Genomic DNA, 17,237 nt, shown 5'->3' with positions numbered 1-17,237 from the left:
TCACCACATTAACCGGACGATGGGGACCAACTAGTAATGCAACAGTTGATTGATGGGCAAACTGTAATTAAAAGCGCCGCACTAATAAGTACCTCGGGAGTGATTTCTTTAGCGCGTGCGTGGTCAAAGCGCGGGGAGAGTGGGCTGGTGAGACCGATGATACAAGGGCAGAGGAACGAAGCCTGGGATGAGAGGGATAGTGATGGATATGGGAGGTATTAAAGATGAGTAGAGTTGGAGAGGAGAGAGAGCACAGGGAGGCTGCAGGGGCTGCAGTGAGGAGGCCTGGGTGAGAAGATCAAAGCTCAAGTGTTCCGATGGACAGATTGAAAAGCACTGGGTCGGGGGAAGGCAGAGGAGAGTGCTGCTGGCTGAATATCTAACAAGCAGAAAGAAAAAAAAGTCAAGAAGAGACGCGGCCGGAAAAGAGGTTGACATGAATTGGCTGTAAAGGCAATATATCATCTTTGAATTATGTTTTAGAAGCTCACTTTTTGTTTCTGAGCCAGATGTGTGTGCTTGTGTGTGCCGAGTCTTTCTAAAACTGTTTACACTGCGCCATCGACTCCAAAGACGAAGTGACGGATGGAGTGAGGAAGAATTAAAATGTGGCCCTTTGTCTTCTAATCTCTTTCTATATCTTATTAGGTTGCACATCCATACTCATCCTGATTAAAACCCCTTTTTAATTCACAACAGCAATGAATTACAAATGCATCTCCGACATGTGTGGGCTGGAGTGATCAGAGACACATATGCGCTCACACACCAAAACCATAAACCTTTGGTGGGATATTCTTCTAAATCCCTTTGTAAACAATTAGGCAAGTTATAGACTGTTTAATGAGATAAAAGTAGACGGAGCATTATCTTTTGTTTTTTTCTGTGCCTTGGGACCACGCGCTGGAGTTCGTTTGCATTATCGGGACGCGTCCCCCGAGACACCTGCATGGCTCAAGAGCTCCAGGCATTAACACACACGGCTCCATCCTGGGGAGAGTGGGTCTACGCGTGTGGGAATGTACTTCAGGCTGAAGAAAGACACCAAGAACCAAGTTTATCCAGTTTGTCTTTTTTTTTTATATATCTCTCCCACTTCCTTTTTCTTCTCTCTCTTGGCTGTTTCTCCTCCTACCTAAATGCCTGTAAGGCATCCTCTCTGAGTCTCACACACCTTCAGACAGAGGGATGGCAGAAGCACGTTTCGGTTGCCCAGGAGGCGGCAAATTAAACAAGGCTTTGAAGGATGAATTCCTCCCCTCTCCCTTTTTCATTTGAATTTGTGATTGCTTGTTGTGGTGTTGCTATATGCTGCTACACATTGGGAAGCATGAAATCAAAAAGCTCTGAGTGTTTATTGAGGCTCATGCAGTGTTGAGCAGACAGGATACAGTGAAATCAGCAGAGCTCATTTAAAACAATGTGCCTCGAGCTTCGCTACAGCAGACAGAATCACCTGCAAAGCCATTTAAACAATTACTACAACCTCTTTCTGCTGCCTGCTTGGATTTATCTCAGTCCTCACCTTTCTTATTGAATTCTCCCCTGAAGCCCACGTTTGCTAGTTATCACACATCATCCTCTAATCAAGAAATAGGGTCCTGTTCTGTCAACAGCTCTGCAAATCCGAAAGATCTTATCTACCCTCAGCACATGTCTGCAAATACTTTGTGGCCATAAATGATTCATGCTTCTTTGCGTTGATGGAGGAATTCATAATTCATCTTGTTTACTCCTCTCGTGTTTAAATAGGATGTGGCTTTTCATATAGGGCTGCTATTAGTAGCTCGCAAAATAGTCAGGAAGGTAATAGAAGAAATGTCACCACACTCGAATGAGCTAAACCGGCTAAACGGTGACAAGCAATCTCCCCGTCAGACATACAGACTAACAGGCTTCAGGGTTTAACACCCACTTCACTATCCTCATTATAGGAACGGCTACAGTGAACCCTCAGCTCTGCAAACAGGAAAGACATCAAAGTCCCTGGTGCTATATGAAGTGTGCAAGGCTGGCAGTGCATCAGATTATACACTCTTACAACATGTAATGTGACAGCTGTAACCATCAAAGGCTTCACATGAGCATGCACGTGTTTCCCCATCATCATGTGAGATCAAAGCTGAATGTCCCATTTGACACTTTTTCTCACGTCACTTCATAGTTGCAGACATACATCTACCTACAGGGTTAAAATAAACTGATTTTAACATGCAGAAATGCTTAAAAGGGCTGTTCAGATATTTTGAAGTGGGGTTCTGTAGAAAAGTTATAAACAATTAATATCTTTGCTTTTGTAGATAGCTTTGAACGGCCTCAGTTTGGAAAATATAGATTAGTTTGGACGGACTGAGGGGCTAACGTTAGTCCAACTGAGGCCAAGACCAAGGTGGATTGCTGTTGTTGTGAAACAAGTCCAATGTCAAAATTTCACAGTGGTTCATGTAAAGGCTTTTTGAAAAACTTTCAAACTGTCATCAACTTTGCATTAAAGAGTAACTCCAACAAAAGTATGATAAAATATCTTGCATGAGCCATCTGATAGCTCGTCATTCTTGTCAGAATGAAACTCTGTTTCTCCAAACTGAAGCTGTTCAAAAAGCTGTGCACAACAGATAAAATACTATTTGTTAATAATCTTTCCAGACTCCCATTTCAAAAGATTTGAAGTATAGCTTGAAGCTGTAAAACTAGCTTTGACTATAATTTTCAGTCCAATAACAGACTTTTTTTTTCTCTTTTGGCAGTTTCAAATCTCCATTGTTCTCCATTCCAGTCACAGAGCCTGAGATGCTGTTTTGTACCTCTTCTGTCTCCTTTACCCTCTTTTATTCCCCTTTACTAATTTGTGTCTCGGCTAATGACACATTCATCTTCGGTCACCTTCAACCCTCTCAGAGCAGCTCTTGACAAATGCTTTCAGTTCTTCGAGCGCCTGCCAGTGTCAAAAAAATCAGAGGGTAGAGTGGCGGTGTAAATACCAACAACTGATGCTTCCTTCAGGATAATCACCGCCGTTGCTGGCCTGCTCCTACCACTCAGCACCCCGCTCAGCTTCACTCTTTGATTTGCAGTAGGGTGGGAAGGTGGGGCGGGGGGTTATGGGTTGTCTTATTCAGTGTGCGTGCAAGCCTGCATCTACGTTTGATTAATCTACACTGAGAGAAAGGTTGGGTCCAATCAGCACTCCATTTGTGAATAGTAAAGGACTCTGTGACCATGAAGGGTAAATGGGAAATGGGAGATGGCGTGTCCAGTGTTTTGGCAGGGTAATGGAGCCTAAGAAGTTATTTAGGACCAGCTCTGCCCTGTCACATGCCTGTCACACCGCTGGCTCGGCGGTGTCACATCCGATGTGCGTCTGTTGGAGCGCGGCGCCGTGCGCTGGCACCTCCCATCGCCCCGTGTCAGTCAAAGACAGCACACATCACAATCAAAATGGTGCACACACCGACACACACACATGCGCGCCGCATCACGGAGGAAGGTAGGAGAGCCGCGAGGGCCCCCGTCAAGCCATCAGCTCTGTCTCCTCCAGATAAACATCCTCTCGACACTGTGACATTTTCCTCAATGCAAGCCGAGTGTGAAGGCTGCAAATGTGCATATGGCAGCTCGCGTGCATGTTCCCATGCATGTGTTTCTGCGTGCGTCTCTGTCTGAGTGTTTTGTTTATGCATGCAGGGAATAACAGGCATTTTATATAAAGAGCAAAATTAATGTGTGACCCTGCTGTACTGGGTAATAAATCACTCCTTGTGAGATGAGCGAGGTTTCTTTTTTTTTCCCGCTCTCTCTCTCCCCTCCCTAAAATGTTACTATTAGCATTTTGTTGTGTTGTGTCGAGATAAATGATTGCAAGATTTATGCAAAGAGAATTAGATGATGCCAAGTGTTTGTGGCACGGTCATGAGAGTCATGTCAAACTCCCCTGGTTTTGATCTATGGGAAAAGAGCACTGAGCTGACTTGACATGTACTTTTAACTCCCTGCCAAGTTAAATTTTAATTATTTGGTATTTGTCTTTCTTTCATTTTTTTTTTTTCCACATGACCTGTAATGTTTGTCTTGCTAATGTGCTTTGCATAGAGCATTACACAATATAATCGTTGTGACAACAAACAGTTTTTTTCTGTCTTTTAAATAACTGTCATCTTGGTCAGTGTCTTTTGTTTTAGATACCACAATAAGAGCTTAGTTTTGATGTTAAAAAAAGGCAAATATTGATTACATTACACATTTTCTATCATTTATATTTATGTCTTCTTCTTTTTCTTGCAGCTGTTCCTTTTTCAGGGGTCACCACAGCGAGTCATCCTCCTCCATCCAACTCTGTCTTGTTATATTTATGTCTAAGAAAGAAATTAATCTAAGCTCCCAATTTTTTTTAGCCCAGCAGTGAATCTCTCAGTCAGACCACCTCCAAAGGTTTTCGAATTTTTCCCCACCTCACGGTATTCCATTTGTCCTCTGCCTCCCTCTCCGCACCCTGCGCGAGGTTGAATTAATGTTTGACTGTGGGAGACTTGTAGATGGCAAATGTTCACATTCATTATGCATGACTTCCATGTTGCTGTTAATTTCTCGGAGCCAGCCAAGTCGAGGAAATGATTTTGTACATTATGTTTGTTTAATGAAATTGTCACACTAATGGAAGTGAGGCTGAATAAGATGGAGATGACTGTTTCTATTTGTCGTTTTTATGACCTCTCTTTTTTTTAATCACAGTTTTCACATCATCACGCTCACCCCGGTATTATTAGACCCTTGCAATACTCACAAAGTTCTCTTTGAGTCTTCGACATTGCTCCTCTGCTCCCAAACGATGGTTCCTTCATCACGTTGTCATTCATTTTTTATCCATATCGATAAAAAAATGTGTGTAGATCCAGATATTTGTATTTAGTCTCTAAGTCTGTGTGCAGCTTAACTATTTATTCAAGGTTTGCATGTGTTTGGAGTGCTGGGGGATTCCTCTGTGCTGGTTTGTGAATAATTTAGCTGCCCGTATGCTATAGATCTCCCTAAGGAAACATGTTTTATCTCACCCCTCGCTGCACCTGAGGCCAGACAGTGTACAAGATTCTAATCACAGGTCCGTGTTTCTTTACCTCAGAATCACACTTTAATGTGTTCTTGCACGGTGTCAGCTTTAGAATGCTATATGAAGGTGGGCTTGAACACATGATAAACGGGGACCTTTAGTAGTGGTGGGTGGCTCAGGAGATACACGAAAAGGACCAGTAAGACCAAAGGTTCAGCAGAACATTGGAAACAGCAGAACAAAGTCTATTAGTTACTGGGTCTGTTTTAGCTCTAGGTTTTGTTCTTGAAATGAAGCTGTGGATTGAAAGACACCAGTGGTTGTTGTACTTTTTAGAGCTGTTGTTCCATTGACTGCACTTCCTTGAATTAGAATCAGTACTAGATAGAAAACAAACCCTTTGAAAAGCAGCAATCCTAAGGACAGTGTCTCATTGGGCTGCTACTTTTGAAAAGTAATTAGCATCTTAAAATTGTGAGGAAAAAAGGGCAAATTTTCAGTTGAAGTCTCAAGGAATACTAAGTATGACTAAATGTCCAGAAAGCCATGTTGGCAGGTTCTAAAGGGCCAATATTTGAAAATCCTGCCCTATTTTATGTGTGCATGGCCTTCAAAACAGTATTCAAAAACATCCACTCTATGTGGTCGCCCACATTGTAACCGACTTGACCCACTTTATAGCTACTTTGGTAGCAGTCCCAGATTTATTTAGTGGAGTACACTTTTGAAATAAAGATAGGCAGTTTGGAACATTTAAAAAAATACATGTTATTTATTATTGGTGTGGTTTCTGGACCTGGACATTCAGGAATGTAGCCTCAGATGTTTTCTGTCATAAAGAGAGCTCCTGTGGATGCGTCAAAATACAGCTCCAACATGCTAGAAATTAAAGAAACTACATCTTGGCAAATACATACCTGGTGTATGTATTTAGATGTGGTTTCTTACCATTTTGGCTTTAAAAAATAAATTGCAGACATTTGTAAACACAAGAACTGTCCCAGTTTTCCATTTGCCTCACTGGTGCATTAAAAATTAAACAAGTGTAAGTAGGTAAAAGCATCAGCAAAGCTGCTTGGTACACTCTCAGTACATAAGAAACCAGTTCTTTGAGGATCTGAAGTCCATCCATCAATAGGGTTGGGGAACTTTGACCCAGTCCTTAAATGTGTTGTCTACTGTGGTCACACATCTACAAGGGAAGACTTATTTGGTGCTTTGAGCTCAGAATAAAAGTGGAGCAAAAAAACAAACAACTTTTTTAATAGGAAGAAGCTCTCAGCAAAACCAGACTTGGAGAAGTAGATGATCTGCACAGACCTGTTGGGGTGGGAGGAAAGGAAGAGAACAATGGAGAACAAGACTGACAATAACTGGACTTTTATTTAATACCAAAGCAAATCTGAACAAAAAGCAGCAACAAGAAAAAGACAAACACACACAAAAACAAAATGCAAATTAACTGTTTAATAACCGTTTAGAAGTGAATAAACAAAGGTAACATTACTTGTGGTTTAAATCAGTAGTAAAAGCAGTCATAAATGAAAGCAAACCTGAAATATAGACCCAACAACTATGATGACCATCCATAACAGGAACGTAGAGAAAGCTGACCTCCAGGAATTAATTCAATCAATGTTTTTTTATATCTAATCTGGAAAGGCATCCGTCAGCCAGTTTACAGTACGCAAGTCCAGACTGGGAACATCTGGTGGAGATCAAATCTTCCTCAAAAAAGTAAAAACACTTCAAGTAAGCAGAAACTCTTTTTTGGCACATCAGAAGAGTTTTTGTGTCTGTTTGTTTTGAGTAGGGTATTACCATCCTTCAACTTTATGACTTCCAATGACTTTTCTTTCACATGAAGATTAGGAGGAGAGTCGAGAAGTGATCAACACATCACAAGAAGTTCCACAGCAGCCTGAACCTTTGATCATGGGATGGCTTAGAATATCTGTTCAGAAAGATTGTTTAAATCCTGATCCCAAAAAGGAGGGAGGGTGTCTACTTCCTGGACTCTAACTGGATGTTGGTCTTGGTGGACAGGAAACTAGTAGCTAAAGAAGAAGAAGAAAAAATGTTCACATAATGTCACACTTTTCATTTTTTAGATTTTGAAGTTCATTTAAAAACTAGAAAAATAAATATTTAAACACATTTCTTTAGTAAAGTTGAAATACCACATCTCTCCTCAGGCTTCTATACTAATTGCATTTTATTGTTGTTGAGGAAATGCAAAGAGGTAAGTTCATTGCTGCTAAACCTAGCCTTAAATGTTAATTAACTGATTAATATAGAGCAGACCAAAAAAAATATAATAATACTAAAAAAAATAGCATGAAATACAGCCTGTCCACTTTTCATCAAAGGCAGGCACTTTGAAACACTGAGGAAAGAAAGCGCTGGACATGACTTGTATAAAAAGCTCATCCATCCACTGTCACCCGCAGCTGTTTTCATCTCATTCTCTATTCACAAACAATTCAGATTTTGTGTAAATGTGAAGTGCCAGGTCTGGATAAATTCCTATCCTTTAGTTTCAAGGTACAAATGATGCTGAGATGTAGCTCAAACTTTTAAGAAGACATTTGAGACAATCTTATAAATGTAGATCCATGATTATTTAAGCAGGACAAATTCAAACTTAATGCTGCTTGCTTTACAATATCCAGCTTCATTCACACAATGTGCGTGTTTGCTTGACTGGCCTGTCTGCAATCCTTGCTGCCCCCACTGAAAAGTTTTGACACGTTATAAAGAGGATTATCACACAGCAGCTAAATTTGTGTTTTCATCAAGAAGGAATCTTTTTTTAATTGCAACAATTAGTCTCCTCAGTTCTCAAACAATAACTGTAATTACAAGAAGGGAGTAACGTTTCTCCCCAATTGTAAACATGCATCTTTCCCAGCTTTTTTAAAGTTTGCTGTTGGGATAAAGTTTTACATTTCTACATTTGTTTATATTTTTCTAATACAATGGAGCTGATTAGCGAAGACATTGACAATTGTTTTTTCTGTACTTGTACCTGCTTAACAAGGATTTAAAAGTATTACCATGTTTACATATTTAGATTTTAGCTGAATTGTTGAAATATGCACTTATATGGAGAGCTCTGGAGCCATATAAATGGTGTCATTGGTCTTTGACAATATTTAGATGGATGCTAAATGTCAAAGTAACAACCATGCAATTTATTGGTGTTCAAACTTTATCTGACATTGAGCATTGCATTTGAATAAACCATCCATCCATTTATCAATCCAACTGTATATATGTAGTTGACAAACTCTGGATTTGACAGGAAGCTAGACCAGAAAAGCGAAAGCACCTTTCACACTATATGATGACCCTTGCTGTGATCACCATGACCTAACATAGCTGCATTTGTTAAACCTTAGTGGAAACATAGACAAAAAGCTGCTATGCTCTTAGTACTTGACAATGATTTTTTTCTGCTTTTTCATTGTCTTCAAGACTCTGGCTTGCACCTTTACCTAATCTACACACCAGCAACACATTGCCACAGTGTACTATCATATACACCATGAGACTATCCTCACAGGTATAACATCTGGGCTAGGTTGTTTCTATGACCTTATCTTGATCACAAGTGTTACTTTAGCATGAGGACATTGTAGCCAGTCCTACTTCAAATTCTCAACAATCAAGCCATGTTGGTGTGCTCAGGCCTCACATCAAGGATAGGTTGCCACTGCTGCCACCACACTCCCCCTGGGTTTATCATCCTGGGTCTACCATTGTGGTTTCCACCATGATGGTAAAGCGCCACAACCTCGCTACAGAACTTTTATGCATGCTCAAAATCATTGTGGACTTCTCACATTTTTTCATGTGTAATGAGTAACGTACTGTATTCTTAACACACACCTGAAGACCTCGCCAAGAATTTGCAAAGACCATCTACATTACGGCTAATTTTTTTTTACACTATAATAGGATCATCTTCAAGTGTGAAGGGGGAGAAATATGATCTCTTTGTCAGAACTCGTGGCACAGCAATTTGGAATAGCATTATAAATGGAATTTATTGTCAATGACCCTGACTGGTCAAAGCATTTTCAACAGGGCCCACGAGAGACCGTGACCTCAAAATAAAGTGATTTTCTGATATAGCCACTGTGAGGCTCCAAAACAATCTGTAATTGTAAAATTTGTTCTTCACAACATTCATCACTTTATATTAAGTGTATGTGACAGCACCAGACCACAAGATCCATACAGCATCAGTCAAAGATGAATGCTCCCTACTCAACAGCCATTTTGGTCTTTGTCCAGGTAATTAATAAGCTGCAACACATCAACCAGGTCCATATTTTAAAGAAAGACAGAAATGAGTTACAGTTACAAGAGATCTTTTGAAATATATTAAACAGATGTTTTTTGTGCTTATAAAATAAGTTTAACTTGACCGATAGCAGTGCTATAAAACATTGTTTTGCTTGGTTTTGGTTTTTGGAAAAAAAACACACTTTGTTTACTTATTAAGGATCTTTATTAAAGATTGACAGTCAGAGCAACTATAAACTACTACCTTGTGTACCTCTATAAATTGTTTAAAATGTGATGTCAGGATGCCCTCAAACTGTTAAGGTTATAAAAAAAACTTGGGAAAGGCAGTGTTTTGAGAGTTCTGATTATTGTCATGGCGATTGAATTAACTGTTTGTGAGACATTAACTATGCCTTTTCATAAAACTTCTACATATCATTAGACCTTTAGTACATAGAGGCTTGGGTGAAAACTTCTAAGTGTATGCACATTTGAATGGTATATGTGCATGTGTGTGTGTATGTTTGTTGCAGTGTTGCTGATGCTGCCTCGAACCCAAAATCCATCACTGAGTCCAGTCATGCGATTACAGCCTGCCATGGGAAACGCTGACTACTGCTGCTACTCTATTAGGCAAAGTGCTTGTGTGTGTATGTGTGTGTTAGCAAGAGAGATGGGAAGAGAAAGAGAGAGAATGGGTATTATCCCAGGTGCTAAGTGCTTCTCGCTATATCCCCCCTTTTTGGTCCAGGACCATATTCTCACATGCCACACCTATACACCCCTCACCACTCCAGGGCTGTGAATCAGTTCTTCCTGCTGAAGAGGGATATTATTGTGGTGCTACATTGCAACAGATTGATTTCTACAAGCTGCTTTCCATCCTATTTACTCTCACCTGCATCCATTTAATGTCTCATGTTTTAGCTCTGTAAACACATTTAACCAAAGGTTTTAACCGTCTGCTCTAAAAATAAAAGAAGAAAACACATCTGCTTAGGCACAGATAGTTAAAAATGTCGGTTTAGTTTCTGTTTGTGTGCATCTATAATCCATATCGTACATGTGTGTGCATGCCTATGTGTGTCAGTGTAGGAAGCTAGGCGGGCTGTGAAATAGGGATTGATGTGTCCATTTGGAGACAGGTGTTTAGATGTGACTGAGGGCTGCGGCGTCGTCACTCCGCCTCGGTCTGCTGCCTCCGTCGGGGCGGCTCTACCACTGGCCTTGATTACTTGTTGTTATTGGAGTGTGAAATCTGAATATGCTTTTTCATCACTCAAAGTTTGGCTTGAGTTGGTGCGAGAAGCTGCGGCAGCAGCTGAGTGTTCGGTTTTATGATGAGCAGCGCGTATGAATTTGTGTTTTCAGTTGTTTACTCTCCAGGAGTATGAACTATTGCTCTCTTTTTAAGGTGAGACACTACAGTAAAAATATGATTCTATCATATGCGGTTAACAGACATTTTACTACTTTTTATTTCTCTGCTCCTTTTAAAAAAGAAAAAAAACTGACAGAAATCAAACAAACAACAACAAGATTTGGTACAACATGAAAAAGAAACCAATACAAATGTTTTCTAACGGTGCTTTTCTAGTCGGTGCACTTTTTTTTTGACCCAACACCTACTCTCTCCTCCCCCACTTCCTCATGAAAATAAAATGAAAACAACTCAGTCCTGATGTCTGTTTTTGCCATCATAGTTTATTTTAAAGGATTACAAAGTGGAAACCATGGTCACGGGTGCGCTCAGCCTTACTGTCAGAACAAGGACACCCTCCTCGACTTTGAATGCTGGATTATAAAAATGAGAGAATATAAACATCCCTGGCTAGCAGAATTACCAGCAGCATGTCCCTGTACTCAAAGCCTTTGAATCATTAGAGGTATTTTAGCTGCAGGACTTGGGTTGAGTAAACTTGAATTCATCAGAAAGACCAGCCATAAGAAAATGCTTGGTTTATTTTTTCATTTTTTTAAGCAAAATATAAATCAGGCAACAAATTAAATATAAAAAAATAAAAGAAATACAGATGAATTCAAAGACTATTTTTTGCTTAAAATAAATGTTCACAACATCAGTACTAGGATGGTTTGGTATTAATACATGAACCATTACACCCTGAATGCTTTTAAGTTTTTACTTCATTTTGGCATATGAACCATACTGTTATAAATTATTAATAAGATAACCCATAATTTGCATTAGAGGTCAACCAACATGTTTTCAGTAGCCAATTCCAATCTTAAGAAAGCAGGACAGCTAAAAAACAATTAAAAGAAATACAAAAATTTTTGTTTATATTTGGTTTATGATTATGCAGAACAATCTAACATATTTTGAAAAGAAATAAAAGTAGAGACTGAAGAAATTTGGGCAGTTGTGACAATGGCATAGCACTCAAACCCTTAAATCACCGTCTGTGATAAACAAAATAAACAAAGTTGTACATTTTTACCTGGTAGATTGTTCCTTTAAAAGTTGGCAAAATATTCTGGCCAAATTTCTTTGGTGCCTGCCAGTGTTGTCATCCTGCCACTAAAAGGCACAGGAAGTGCTGTTTTATTGACACAAGGGTGTAAAGTCAGGTGTAACCACACTGTGCTGCGCTCGAATATGCTTGCCAGCTTACAGTGTTCAGTAGCCCAATAGTGATTATTAAAAAAACAGCAATAATTGGCCAAATCATTTGGCCAACCAATCAAATCAGTCTACTTCTAATTAGCATATTTAAACAGTTTATAAATATTGCTGCAGAAAGAAGCTACTGTCTGAACACTTTCATCAATCAAAAACTTTCATTGAATTGCTTCTTGCCATTGGTTAAAGTATAAATTTTTATTAAAACTCTAGAAGTGTAGAACTCACATCTTCAGATTTTCTCATAAAGAGGTCTTTCTAATTTATAAGAACGAAATCTCCTCTCCAGTAACACTCAAGCATCATATGGGAGTTCATCTGTCTCTCATTCAGATCCTGATCAATATATTTTCCTCCACCAAAAAAACAGGCCATTTTTTCCAAAACTTTCTTTTCTTATTTTTAGAGTCGTAAAAAAATATCTGACATTCTCTCTGCCTACACCTCAGTAAGTCAGCAGTACCTCCGAACCTGGTTTTACTTTGTGCTTTATTGATATCTGCTCTGAAAAATAATGCATGAGTTGCACGGCCAAGCATAACATTTCAAGAAGTTTTAGAGTTAAACTTGGATAAATCAGAGAAATCTGCAGTGTGCTCCATTATAGACTTGTTTTTATTGCTCTCTGTTAAAAAAGGTGGGTGATCCTGTGATTGTTGTCAGTGTGTGTGTTTGTGTTTCCATTTGCCTGTTTATGTGTTGTTAGCAAAATATTTCATGAACCCCTGAACAAATTTGAATGTAACTCTCCAAAAGTAATCATTGGACGTACATCTGCAACTGATTGCACCTAAAGTCACCTTTAGCAAATATAAAATAGCCATAAATCTGTCAGCTGTACAGATATTGAGGTAATTTGTATGTGGTAGTAGCTGAACATTATCTCTAACACATACTCTGAGAACTAAATATATAATATATATATAATATATAAATATGCAAGGTGGTGGGTGATATAGATTTCTTTAAGGAATAGTTCTTTTTAATTACTGTATTGCTTTTTTATTATTGCACTGTAATGCTTTTGAAAATGTAACTTTGTTGGTATTGTTTGTCTGTGAATTTGCCAAGAGATTTTAAGTTGGTTTCCTTTAAATGACCTCATGGTGTAAGCTGACAGCCAGACAGCTGAGCGTTTAAATAGCTGGAGTGTGTTATAAAAAGACAAAGAGCACCTGGTAAAAGTCTATTAATCTTCAGGTGCTCGGAGGAGACATTCGTTATCAGAGCTTGGGAATTAAACATGAGCATGAATTCTTCAGGGGCGCAATATAAAAGAGTTGGATAATTTTAGAAGGGATCACTCCACCTGTAATTTTTAGCTTCTCTCAAAGGCCTCTGTCTGTCTCTGGCGTTTAGAGCTAATCCCTTTTGGAATTTGGAAGCTGTGTTCTCCAATATGTATTCACAAAGTGGATTAAAGAGACTCAATAGTTCAGGTCTTTTTGTTTTTTCATGTGATTAAGTTAAACCTGTAAGAGCGATTAGATTTACCAGCAAAGCATGAATTGAAAAAGGCAACGGTAAAAACAAACAAACAAAAAAAAACACTTCTCAACAATGAAAGTGATTTTTGATTACAAAATTGCAGTGATAACAGTGGCTGATCTTGAAACAGGTTGTTAAATAAAAAACCTCTTTAAATGCATCACATTAAGTCTGCTTGTCACTCAATCTTTGTATCGTTGAAACCGTTTCCTGTTTGCTTATGGAAATGAGCAAAAACGCAGCAGGTGTTTTTCTCAGTGTGGGATTTCACCAGAATGTTTACAGCTTTCTGTGGCACCCGTGATATTGCGTTAAGGAGTGATTGATTATTCAGACCAGTGCGCTGACTGCGTTACACACATTAGCCTTTAACCTTATTGGTGAGTGGGGTCACATCAGCAGCTGAAAGGGTGGTATGTTGGGAAACGAGATGGTCCTAATTTATTGTCTCATTATTGCATCCCTGTCAGAAAGGACCGTTGGGAAGGAGAAAGGGCGGGACGAAGGGAGGGGGGAGATAAAACGAAGACAAAGACGGGAAGAGAGGGATTAATCAACAAGGAGGCCATGTGAGAGAAAGCCAAGCTCCTGCAAAACATGAAGAAGCTGGAGCCCCACATTGTGTCTTTTGCTGATGTTTATTTTATCTGAGGTGGCAGGTGTGTCGGGTCCTCAACCTTGCAGCGCTTCTCTGGCCTGTTCTCGCTGGCTGTGTTGCTTGCCTAGAGATAAGACAGTAATGAAGCCGGATGGGAATAACACAGACCACCAAAGGAAGCCTCTGGCCAGATAGCTGGGCCCGAATGCTGCCTCCATCCTTCCACCCACAGCTATTCTTTGCCTCACAACATAAATTTGCTCCTTCATCCCTGTCCTGCTGGCTCTGTTTGTTTAGGGACTGTCGATGAAAGAAAATAAATTGTGCTGATTCCCTGTGGGTTGTCAAGCCACTGGAAGCCCTATGTTTGTCTTATCGTACAAACTGCTCCTAGCAGAGAAGTTAAATGTGGAACCTAGGAGCTTAACAATCATGCCTGTCTTTCATCGGCGTTACATAATCTCAAGCCAACTGAGGCCATGGAGTATCAACTGAAGTTTTCATTTTTTTAAAGGAACATTAGATGATAATCTAATTAGTAAAGCTCTAATTAATACCACAGGGCTTGTTGACCATATTTTTTCATTCAAGCATGCAACCTAAAACCTCTTGATGAAATCTAATAACTATGGATGAACATATGTGACTCTTTCTCATCATCAAACTCAAGTGGTGGGAGCATTTTGATTATAAGTACAAGTAACAACTAAAGGTCTGTACTTTCATTGTTTGGCCTTTACATTAAAACACCACAGGCCTTTTCATAAAACACCTCTAAGCACTTCTCTTCCATCATCTGGGGGTAGCTTAGAGTAGAGCAGCTGCTTCTCCACACTGAAACAAGTCAGTTGAGGTGATCTAAACATCTGATTAAGATGCCTCCTGGACATCCACCCTGGGCCTAGGATCCAGGAAAATAGATGGATGGATAGATGGCTGGCTGGCTGGCTGGATGGACCTCCTATGGTCCTACAATGCCAGTCTCATTATGTAAACTCACATGATAGCAGTGTGTGGTTGGTGCAGTTATGAATGACCATGGGCAACTTTGCAACAAAATCGTGGGACCATTTTGTGTAAAATGCTAATGATCATCAATTGAATCTAAAGACATCAGCAAAAAAGACAGCAGCAAAAAGTAAAACTTTTATTGGTTTGAGGCATTTAAGTGTTAATTTTCTGTAACAATTTAGGCAGTTTGATTTTTTTTACATCCTTGTGATGATTTGGAACAAGATTTTAAATTGAAACTAAGTCAGGTAAACAATAATAAAAAAAACTTAAATGTTTTTCATAGATTAAGGGGCTGTTTACATGAAGCTGTTTTTTAGTGAAATTGTAACATTTCTGTTGTCAGTTCAGCAATTCATTTACATGACAACAGCAGTCAGATTTTCTGACACTGAAACTTTAAATTCAGGTCTCAGAGTGGAACCTTTTGGACCCTCCCATTTGCATTTCAAAGGAAATCCCACATGTGCACTACAGATGGCTACAGTCAATAGCTGTTCTGCACATGCACAAATAGATCAACAACAGTAGTAATGGCAGATAGCAGAGTGATGTTTACGTTACTCACCCTTTTCAATATGTAGCAGCAACCCAACCTCACTGTAAATCCAAACATCCATGTAGTCACCATTTTGGATGTAACTGTTTACATGCTCCAAACTGCATGTGCACCTTGTTGAAAGCCTGGCATCAGTGGTGCCACATGCACAATAATTACCATTTTAACATAGTCTTAGGGTCAAGTCCCCCTCTATTTCTGTTCAGGTTTGCCAATCACAACACACAACTGACCTAACAACCTCCCCCCTCTGAGATAGTGCACCTCACTCAGCACATATGATAGTTTGAGTCAAAATACAATCATTTTACATTGACAGGATAATAGTTAGTCATTTCCTATCTGGCAACCCTGCTTGGCATGGAAACTACAGCAGATCCAATGAGTACAGCCGTATCCATGTAAATGTGTTTATTTTTTTCTTGTTGAGTCGCCTCAACAGACACTGAAAAAACAGGTTGTCTGGTAAACTGAATGTATGTGTGTAATTTCATGCAGCCTGTTGCTGTCATTACTTTGTAGTGACTGATTTAAGTGTCATGGTGAGCTGTGACCCAACACTCACAAACATGTTATAAAAATATTTAATCCCTTTAAACTCATGAAATGCATTCGTCTATGTGTGATAAAATGCGTAGTCAGCGAGTGTGTGAGCAGCAGAGTGACTTCTGCTGCAGAAAACAGTGGTACGAGTGCTCAGTGTAGCAGGTGTAAGCACAGACGTGCTGACAGCACTGTGGGTTTGGAAACTGGCTGCTCCGATGGTGGGTGTGTGTACGGGTATATTTTGAGAAAATAGATTTTGCATCGATGCCCTTGTTTCCTCTTCCTCCCCTCCTTTTCCCCTCTCCTTTTTGTCCCTCTACACCACACCCCCTCTCCTCCTATTATTCTCACTCTGCACTGGAGGGCCGTCAGTGAACCCTGAATGCATTATGCTGTCTGCTCCATTGTTTGTGCTGTTTCTCTGTTCCCGTGCCCCACTCTCTCCCAATATTTGTTTTCATTAATCACAATGGGTGCCTGATGTGGGTGTCTTGATAGCTTTTTTTGGTTGTCTTTTGTTCCACTGCACAGCTTTTGTCTTTAGGCGCTGGCTTTCTGTTGTTTGTTTGCGAGCCGCTGTTTGTGTTGGCATGTGCGTGTGTGAGTGTTTGAGCTCGCAAGCACGTATGCTGACACGCAAGCACGTGGACAAGAACGAAAAAAGAAAAAAAAATGGACGTTGCACACATGATAATATATCCTTCTTCCTTTCATGTTTTCCTTTCATCTGGGCTCATTACATCTGTTTTTAGAGAAACTAGTGGGCACAAAATGAACGGATTCTCTGCAACAATGCTGCAAAAGTACATCTACACTCATTGCACTCACATTTTTACATGTTTACAGTTAAAGCACAGTTCCAGCCCACCATATTCCCTAATAATGTGGCCATTATAAGCAACCATGCAGACTTTGCACTCTTTAGCATTACTGCAAGAACTTTGAGAAATAAAACGTTGCATGTGATTATCTGTGTGTATACTGCAAGGGCTAGCAGAAGATCCCTACAGCTTCATATACAAAAATAAAGAAATAAAAATAAATAACAGGACTTCTA

Source organism: Kryptolebias marmoratus, linkage group LG9 (genome assembly GCF_001649575.2).
Source record: "Kryptolebias marmoratus isolate JLee-2015 linkage group LG9, ASM164957v2, whole genome shotgun sequence".
Lineage (NCBI taxonomy): Eukaryota > Metazoa > Chordata > Actinopteri > Cyprinodontiformes > Rivulidae > Kryptolebias > Kryptolebias marmoratus.
The sequence above is the reverse complement of the archived record's forward strand: the minus strand, read 5'-3'. Positions refer to the sequence as shown.